The sequence below is a fragment of the Callorhinchus milii genome, unplaced genomic scaffold (genome assembly GCF_018977255.1).
Source record: "Callorhinchus milii isolate IMCB2004 unplaced genomic scaffold, IMCB_Cmil_1.0 Scaffold24, whole genome shotgun sequence".
Taxonomy (NCBI): domain Eukaryota; kingdom Metazoa; phylum Chordata; class Chondrichthyes; order Chimaeriformes; family Callorhinchidae; genus Callorhinchus; species Callorhinchus milii.
Genome location: NW_024704765.1, coordinates 8086858 through 8096209, shown reverse-complemented (window position 1 = coordinate 8096209; position 9352 = coordinate 8086858).

Here is a 9352-nt window from a genome sequence, read left to right as displayed (position 1 = left end):
TCGGACCTTTGGAAGAGCGATGCAACTAATCCCCCTCCCCTGCTCTTACCCCATAGCCCTACAATTTTTTTTCCTTTTCACATATCTATCCAATTCCCTCTAGAAAACTACTATCGAATCTGCTTCCACCACCTTTTTAGGCAGTGCATTCCAGTTATTGAAAAGACAATTGACAATTCATACCAACTTTGACGTAGACAACAACAGATCGGTGCTAATTTTCCTTCTTCCAACACATAAACGGGGGGGTGGGGAGCAATGTTATCACCAGAGCCTCTGTAAGAGTTTGGATACGTTTATTATCTTTGAGTTATAGTTTGCTTGTATGCACAAGGGAATGGACTTTGTCATTGACTGGTGTGGCTTTATGCTCTACATCTGTGTAGAGTGCATTGTGACAGTGTGATTTATTTTACCCTTCAATCTGACTAAGCAGTGACTTTTATATTTCATCACAGCTTCAAAGGGAACACGTTTTTGTGGTTCTGGGATTTCCTCGTGTTCATGCCAAGACTCGGCAGCCTTGCTTAAATGTTAATAAAGACAAGGCTCCTTCCCACCCCAAGCATGCGACTTCCTGATTAAGGGAATTATTTTTCTTGTGCATGTATTATGGTGCAATGTGAAATCCCAGCAATGTGTTTGGAAATGGGAAACAGCTGCTGGGAGAAAATATGTATTAGGGAAGAGAAGTGGCGTTGCAATAATAATGAAGATGAACCCTGTTTTGTATGGTGAGATTGATAAGGAATATCGGAGACATACAATCCGCCCAATCTTCGGAGTAGACATCCCATCCGGATCAAGTTTTACTCTATTTCTCTTAGAATTTCAAAGTGTTATTTTGGCAAACTGTTGATTTCAGGCTTAACTTTGAAGCCGTTTTCTCTGCAGTTCATTAAAAGAGCTTTATGTGTGTCAGCCTTGCTCAGTCGGTAGCACTCGCACCTTCGAGTCAGAAGGTTTGTGTTTTCCAGCTACACATCGGGACTTTGAACTCACAGAATGCGCTGACACTCCAATGGTCATTCACGGCTGTTTGTGGGACATCACTGGGTGCAAATTGGCTGCCTTGCTCACCTATAAAATGTACAATCACTACTACATTTTGCAGCAAATCTTGTGAAGCACTTCGAGACGTCCTCCTGACGTGAAAGAATCTATAACAAATGCAAGTTATTTATTTAATGCTGACAGCAATGTCATCAATGATCGTCAGTTAGCTATTTGTGGAGACATCAGAGCCAAGAACAGGTTCTCCTCCCTCACAAATATCCACATATTTTCCTTTAGACTTCACAGTAGATGCCTGATTGATTTCTCTCTCTCTCTTAACCAAGTGACACTGAGGCCAATTGTGACACCTTGGCAGCTATCCTGTGATCAACCACATCAGCACAGGTCAAAGATTGAACGCAGAAGTTCGCAGATTCAGATGACTCAGTCCCAAACTGAATGGTGGATTGTGCAATGGAATACAAAAGGATGTTCAAAAAATGCACCAGGTTTATCCATGAATTACCTTTAATGATAGGTCAAAATTGCAGTACGGCGAAATCCTCTCCAGCCCCTAATTATGGCTGGAATAGTTCATGAAATTATTATATGGCCCATTTTGCCCCCTTATTCTGAAATTGAATTAAAAAATACAAACGGCAAACTTTGCTGTGTTTTGCCATCAGCAACTTCAGCCATACTTCCATCCATTGGCTTCTGGACAATATAGAAATAATTAATGGGAGCCAAAAACTTTGGCAGCACAGAGTTATTCAAACAGATCAGAACTCAAACAGCGTGATATTCTTAATATAGACTAGGAAAGAAGCCAGTCATTGCAGACTTGGACGTAAATTTGATCTCATATAAAACTAGTCAGTAGGGACCAAATCTTTAAAGGACCAAAATTTCACATAGTCTTAGCTTGTGAAACTGTTTGTCTTGATGTCGAAAATCCTGCACTTGTTAGAAAGAAATCGGCTTCCAAATTATGACTGAATTGAAGGTATTGCCGAGATTTTACGATGCCTTAAACTTTCAGGTAAAACGGCCTAAGAAGAGGTAGAATTTCAGGCTCTCTAATGTAATTTCTTCTCAGTTCTGTACATTAACTTGTCAAGGGACCCGATAAAGGTTGGAGCGATTGAGGTTATCCGGGAAGGACAATAGGTAATTAAATGCTTTATTAGCCCAGGGGTGGGTTTACATATGTTCTAGATCAAATACAGCTGTTTCCAGTTGTGATGCTGGGTTTGTGTATAAGGTGCATCCCCAGACAGTTCTGGGTTATAACCACATCTTTTGTTCTGTTAAATATGATAGTTCCAAATTGAATGGTCCGTCAAAAGAAATTTAGAATAAGCTCCCTGTTATAGCTCAGAGGATACTCACCAGATAGTTTGGACTGTTGGGGTTGGAGTGCATTGACTGTAGTCTGTAGTCTGTGCTATGGAAGCAAACAAAAAAAATCCAATTGCTTAATGTACGCTGTGTGAAAAACGATCGCAAAATGAATGTTATGCCTTTCCTGTCATTACACAGTGGCTGCCGCTCGACATAACGAGAGACTGACTGCAGCTAGGTATCAGCCTGGCAATCGGTAGCACTCTTGCCTCTGAGATAGAAGATTGCTGGTTCCAAGTCTCATGTCAGGACTTTGAGTTCACAGCCAAGACTGACGCTCAGTTTAGTGCTGGGGAGGGTACTGCATTGTTGGAAGTGGTGTCTTTCTGATAAGACATTAAACTGAGGTTCCGTCTACCTGTATGGGAGTGTCGAATTACAATTTAACTTATACGTTATTAGCAACAAATTTCACTAGGCTTTCCTCAGGCTCAAAACACCAGCTTGTCTTTACCTTTGGGGCCTTTTTGCCTTGAAAATTAAGGCTGTGTGTAATTGTGAAAAATCAGCCTTAATTTGGAAGCCAATTCTCCACAGTTCTTGAGAAGAATTGGATTCCAAATTAATTACCGGATGCAAGAATTTTCCACAATTTCCATACTAGATTGTAAGAGACAATGGGCTGACCAGCAGGTCAGGACTAGGATGGACTCTGAGCACCAAAACACTCAGAAACGCTGATACAAGTGTCTTTATTCGGCTCGCAAGTTTGGTTCCGACATTTATTTTGCAGTTCAGTAGGAATAGCTCATTCCCCAGGGTCCTTTGTCCTCTTTGATTCGAAACGTGACTGAGATTATTGTGTTCTCTTGACTATCCCGACTCAAAGCTTTCTCATTTACAGCATTTTCAATTAAATCCAAAGTAATAAATCAAATCTGTCACAAAGGGCCTGCTGCAAAGTCCTGTTAAAATCTGCGTCAAGTCATCTAGGAACCAGCACCCTTTCTTCTGAAGGCCTGCAACTCACTGTTAAACCCTCACCCTGCCCTCGTTCAATTACATGCATTGCAACCAGGCTTTCTCATATATAAACAGTCATCTGCTTCTGCCTTATTCGCACACATGCACAGGGCTTGTTTTAGTTCCCTACCTGGTCTGTTTGAATCAAAAATAGAGGAGGCGAGCATCAAACTGAGACCCTTGGAGGAGGGGGTAGGTGGTTAGGGGAAGGCAGTGATCTTTGCGCTATTTCTTAACTGGTTTCTGAAGAATTCTCGTCATCCCGCTCAGGAGGTAGATGACATTCGTTCATCTTGGTCTTCTTATCAAGAAACCCTGTTAAGAAACGAGACAAATTAGGCCTTCTAATTTCTTCAAGTGGAAGGAAAGCCCTGGGAACTATTGCTTAAAGTGGTTCCCTAACACCCTAAAACTCAGGGTGAAAGATACATGTCCAGAATTTATTTTACATTATAACTGGGATATCTCCTCATATGGAAGATGTTTTTTTTTTAAGAACTGGCATCCGAACCAAGACTGTGGATTGAAGAATTTCCGACAATCGACTTTTGCGCCCATACGCTCTAAAAGCTAAGGCGAGGCAAAATTTGCATGCCTCTGCCCGATGCCACATACGATTCCTCCAGGGTTGGGGAATGTGCAATTGGTATTTAGTTTTATTTTGAAAGCAAACTATTAGAATAGTCCAGAAGAACTGACTGTATTGGGAGCGGACAGTCACAGAAGGATCGCACTATTTCTGGCACCAGTCCAGCTGGCGTGGACCATCAGAGCACTAGATCAAAAACTGCTGAGAATGTCACTTCCTCAGTAATCCTTCCTTTCCGTTATCACATCCCCTCCTCAAACCACGGCTAACGCACTGTGCAGTCCCTTCAAAACAATCCTAGCCTTCAATATACCTCACCGCAATGGCATTTTCTACGGGTTACTCAGAGGAAATTAGGTCTATTTTAATGATTTCTCAATTAAGAAACCTGTTAAGAAGTAGAACAAATCAACCCCTGCACTCTTTCTACATCTCATCCTCTGTTATTTTCGCTCAGGCTTGTTTTCTCTTGTACTTGTTTGCTCTCTGTCTCTGCAATGTGAAGCTGTCTCTGCTTTCCCTTGAGGTCCCTGGGTGAACCTGATGGCTTCTGAGATCAATTTGCATTACTTCATACATTTCCGACATGAACTGGACAAATTCAAAGACTCTAGATGACTCCAACTTGGATTGGGTGCATTCAAACATGTCCAGCTGAATGCATTATATCCAATGCCCATGACATGAATTGGATTAATTGGAATAAGGAAGACTGGTCAGAAAAACATTTCAAATGGAGGAATGGAATCAGAGGAGAGGGGCAAGGTAGGTGAAGAATGGCGGAGCACTTGTTAGATACCCCAATCAAAATCATTGAATCATAAAACATTACAGCACAGAAGGAGGCCCATCTAGCCTGTGCTGGCCCTTTAGAAGAGCGACCCAATCAGTCCCACGCCCCTGCACTTTGACCATATCCTCGCAAAATGCACCAAACGCTCATTCTCTCCTTGGCATCAGGTGGCAAGGTTCAGCTGGTGCGTTGGCGGCAGCAACCCATGAATGTACAAATCAGAGATGTAACTTCCATTAAATAAAGAGAAAATACAAGCCGAGGTCGCTCTAATTGTACTGTTTTCTTTTCCTCCTCCAGGGTTCTAATTCGGTCCAGATTTCTGGTCCCTTTTTTTATTGCCTATAAATTATGCCACATTTTTCCTGTACATTTCAGTGGCTTGTGTTTATATGGAACATGAAAAAGCAACACGCAAAAGCGCTTGGATTTCAAGTGTTGAAAGACCAAACTCAACCAATAGTAAATTGAACAAATGGGGTATTCTTTTAGCCTTCGGGTAAGTGCTGTACAGTTCTGTGTCCCATTGAGCAAATCAGTAACACACAGCAACTCAACACTCCAGTGGAATCTAAATCATTTTTTTAACCAGGGCTCCTAATAAGCAGATGGAGCAGGCTTTTTTTGCAGCCAGATTATTTCCATATACCAGGGGATGCACAACAGGTTGAGAGAGAAGCTAATGGGATACGTAGTTTGACTGAGCAATAAGAACCCATTAATAAAAAAAATACAAAGCCACAAGCCAATTCTGAAGCTTTTATCCGTGGGATAGGCCATATTTATTGTCTAGGGAAAACTTTTGGCTCTATTAACCAGTGCTGAATCTGTTCCACGTTTCTCCCCTCGTCTCCAGAAGGTGTGCATTCGTGCCAACGTTTGGTTCCAATTCCCTTTTGCCGTCCAGTGCCTCACCCATTTAGTCAGCCATCCTTCATCAGAAAATCACGAGAGAGGTTCAGATGAAGAAAGCCCTTTGGCCCTATTGATCTCATTACTGACCACTTTACCGTCCTCTCATTACAATATTGAGTTGTTAAGCCTCCAGAAGGCGTGGAAGGCACTATATAAATGGTTGTTGTTGTACAATCATTAAATAAGTCCATTGTCCAGCTATCCTGCACCGCTCTTCCTGATAAATCCAGCCATCTTTGGCCATCTTCGTGTCTTTTCATTGCCCTTAAAAACTTTTAACCTGTCCAGTTACCTTAGTCACCAAACTTTACAGTACACAGCTGTGAGACACCCTCCTGACGGGAAATACATGAAATCAAATGCAAGGATTTTTTTTAATATTACATTTAAATATGACATCTTAGTTAAACCAATGTCATGTTGCGTACATTGGCTGCTGGGGGTGGGGGCTGTGAAATAAAGGCCAATTCCCTTTCCCCCCCCCCCCGTTACTCAGAATCGGACGCAGAATAGACACAGCATGAAACATACACAGGTGGGGGGGGGGAGGGGGGGAAGGGGGAGAGAAGAGGGGAGGAGGGAAGAGGAGTCCATTAGGGGAGCGTGCACAAAGCCCGATGGTCGGTCTAAGTGCTAAGGTTTCAGCCGAGGGATTCGGATCTGAATTAAGCCCCCTTCGCATTCATCTCAGATAATCAGAATGATGATGTACATCCCATTAACAGCACCGGCCTGCTGACATGCAGAACAATAAGCTTCACAGCACCGTCAGGAAGCCGGGCCAGCCAGGTGCACTCACAGGCCTTTGGAACAGTACAAATCAGAATCCTCTCTGCTATTGTGAGTGAGCTGCTGCCTGCTGCATTCAGGTCTTCGCTTGGACATAGGGCCACTGCTTATCCCCGCAGTTGAGGAATGTTGAAAAGATCTGATATTGGAGAGGCTGTGAGGTGGGGGGGTGGGGGGGGGAGAACCTTTTTTTTCGCTTCTTTACCTACCACAGCCAGAGACTGGCCAACGACAGTGAGAGAACGTGAGCCTTCCAGGTCATTATCAGAGAGAGAGAGGACATGACCCTAGGGAGATTAACAGTGTGGGATCTGCTGGGATGGACTGAGCATCCGTCAATCAGCAAGTGGTTTTTTTTTCGGTTTTAAAAAAAAGGGTAAAGAGAGAACGAGGGAATGAGAGAAAGAGAGAGAGAGAGAGAGAGACCTGCTTGCTCAGTGGAAATATCAGATCTGAAGCCCCTGATGGGAACTTGGCAATTCAATCCTCCCTCCACAAGCTGGGTCGGATTCGCAAGGCTTGGCTGCACACAGCCAGTAGACGCACACATTACCCGGGCAGCACCCTGTGTGGTCCTCCCCAGCTCGACAGAGAAACCAGGACAACGCTTCGAAGAGGGCAAGATGGAGACTGGGAGACTGGCAAGACAGGGTCACAGAATATCAAATGATTCGCTGCTGTCTCCCTGGCCGCCACAGCTCGCAAACCAATGATCAGAACGAGGAATCACGGGTTGTTTCAGATCGTACGGGGGGAATAAACAAGATATTAGAGAAGAGGTTGGAGAGCGAGCACCGGCTCAGATACAAAAGGGGGAAAGAGCCGGGCATTGGGGATTAGAGGAGAGAGCTCCAGTGTGGGTGCAAGTACCAGCATGTGGGCTTCCAGCGCTGTAAACATTCTATGATATAACACTGCATGGGGAGAACTTATAATAATAATAATAATAATAATCCTTGCATTTGATATAGCGACTTATCACGGTATTGAGATGTCTCAAAGCGCTTCACAGAAAATACCATCAAGTGAATTGATGTACATTATGTGGGCGAAATGCGGCAGCTAATTGGGCACAGCGGTGTCCCACAAACAGTCGCGGATTGAGTGACCAAAATACTATTTTATTTATTTTGAAGGGATTATTACTCCCAGAAAGCAATCTGCCAATCAACTAACAACCGGGTTCCTATTTACTGCTAGTTAAACAGAGGCGTGTGGAGTAAGGAAATTTGCGTAGGATTTTGCCCTTGCCCGGGAATGGAACCCGGGTCCTCTTGCTTGTGAAGCTTGTGAGTGCGCTAACCAATATTCTGCAGGACATCACATTATCTCTTAATTCAAATGCCTTGAATTAGGAGATAATGGTGTTTATTTAGTACAGCTTTAGACACACAGGATTGTAAAGGATGCAGGGAAATGAGACAGTGTAACTCTGCAATGTTGAGTGCTCTTAGTGACAAATCGTCGTTTTTCTTCCCAAGGCTGATGGCTTAACTGTGTTGCCATTCTCAAAGGTCACTGATTTGTGTGACATTATCAAATACTGTTGTCACGAGCAGAAGAATATTCCGTCCTAGCAGTAAGCAAAGTGAAATGCTCCAACTCACAGGTAAGGAAAAACACCTGCCAAGTCTAACAGATAAGGTCAGGAAAAGGAATCCTCTCTCTCATGGTGACAGCATTATTTTAATGCCTGGATTTCGATTTGCTTGCTTGAGTGTTTATGTTCTCCCAAGAGCTGTGAGGAATGAAGAATGTACAGATAGAGTCACCTAGCACTGCGTGCATGAGGCATCAGCTGTAGCTACACATGCCTTAACCTCCCAAAAATGCACCTTAACCTATTTGTTTAAGGAAAAGCTGACTTCCCTATTAAAAAAAAATCATGTCTGAAATTGATAGAGAGCTTTGCTCTTCTGAGACGTATATCGCTGGAGTCCTGTAGCATTGTGGTTAGATCATTCACCTTGCAAGTGAAATTACCTGGGTTTGATTCCCAGGCAGGACAGAATATTAGGCAAGTTTCCATACTCCTCTGTTTACCTAGCAGTAAGTAGGAACCTGCCTGGGTGTTAGTTGATTGACGGATCGCTTTTCTGCTGGTAATAATCCCTCAATTTTTTTAAGAGTAATAATAACTTGGGCACTTAATCCACAACTATTTGTCGGATACGGCTGTGGCCATTTAGTTGCCGAATTTCGCCCACAAAATATACGGTCAATTCACTTTACAGTATATTCTGTGAAGCGCTTTGAGACATCTCGAAGACATGATAAGGCGCTGTATCAAATGCAAGGATTAATATTATCATTATCATTATCGCTCGAAATGGTCCCTCTTTACATGGAGCTGAAGTCGCCTCAGCCTTGGCCACTGATACTGGGGAAAACGGACAAAAAATATCCTCCCTTTCTGACTTGCTTACGTTGCATTATGTCAGCCTTGGCTTGGTTAGTAGCACTCTTGCCTCTGGGTCAAAAGGCTGTGGGTTCAAGCCACACGTCAGGCTCACAGTCCAGACTGACACTTTCAGTAGCTGTGCGGCAGCCAATTTGCTCACAGCAAGGCCCCACAAACAGCCACGAAGTGAAAGACCAATTAATCTGGAAGATTGTTGGCCAGGGATAGCAGGGAAAACTCCCTTCTCTTTTCCAGTGCAGTTAATGTGGCAGGAAATCTTTAACCTGCACCCGAACAGGCAGGCGGGGCCTTGGTTTGATGCCTCACCTGCAGTACAGCACCTGACAATGCAGCGTTTCTACCCCCCCCCCCCCCCACCCACACACACCACACAGGAACACACACCTGCATTGGAATGTCAACCTGGACTGTGAGCCTCAGAGCCGGGCTCAAACCCACATCTCTCTGACCAACAGACGAGAGCGCTACCAACTGAGCCAGG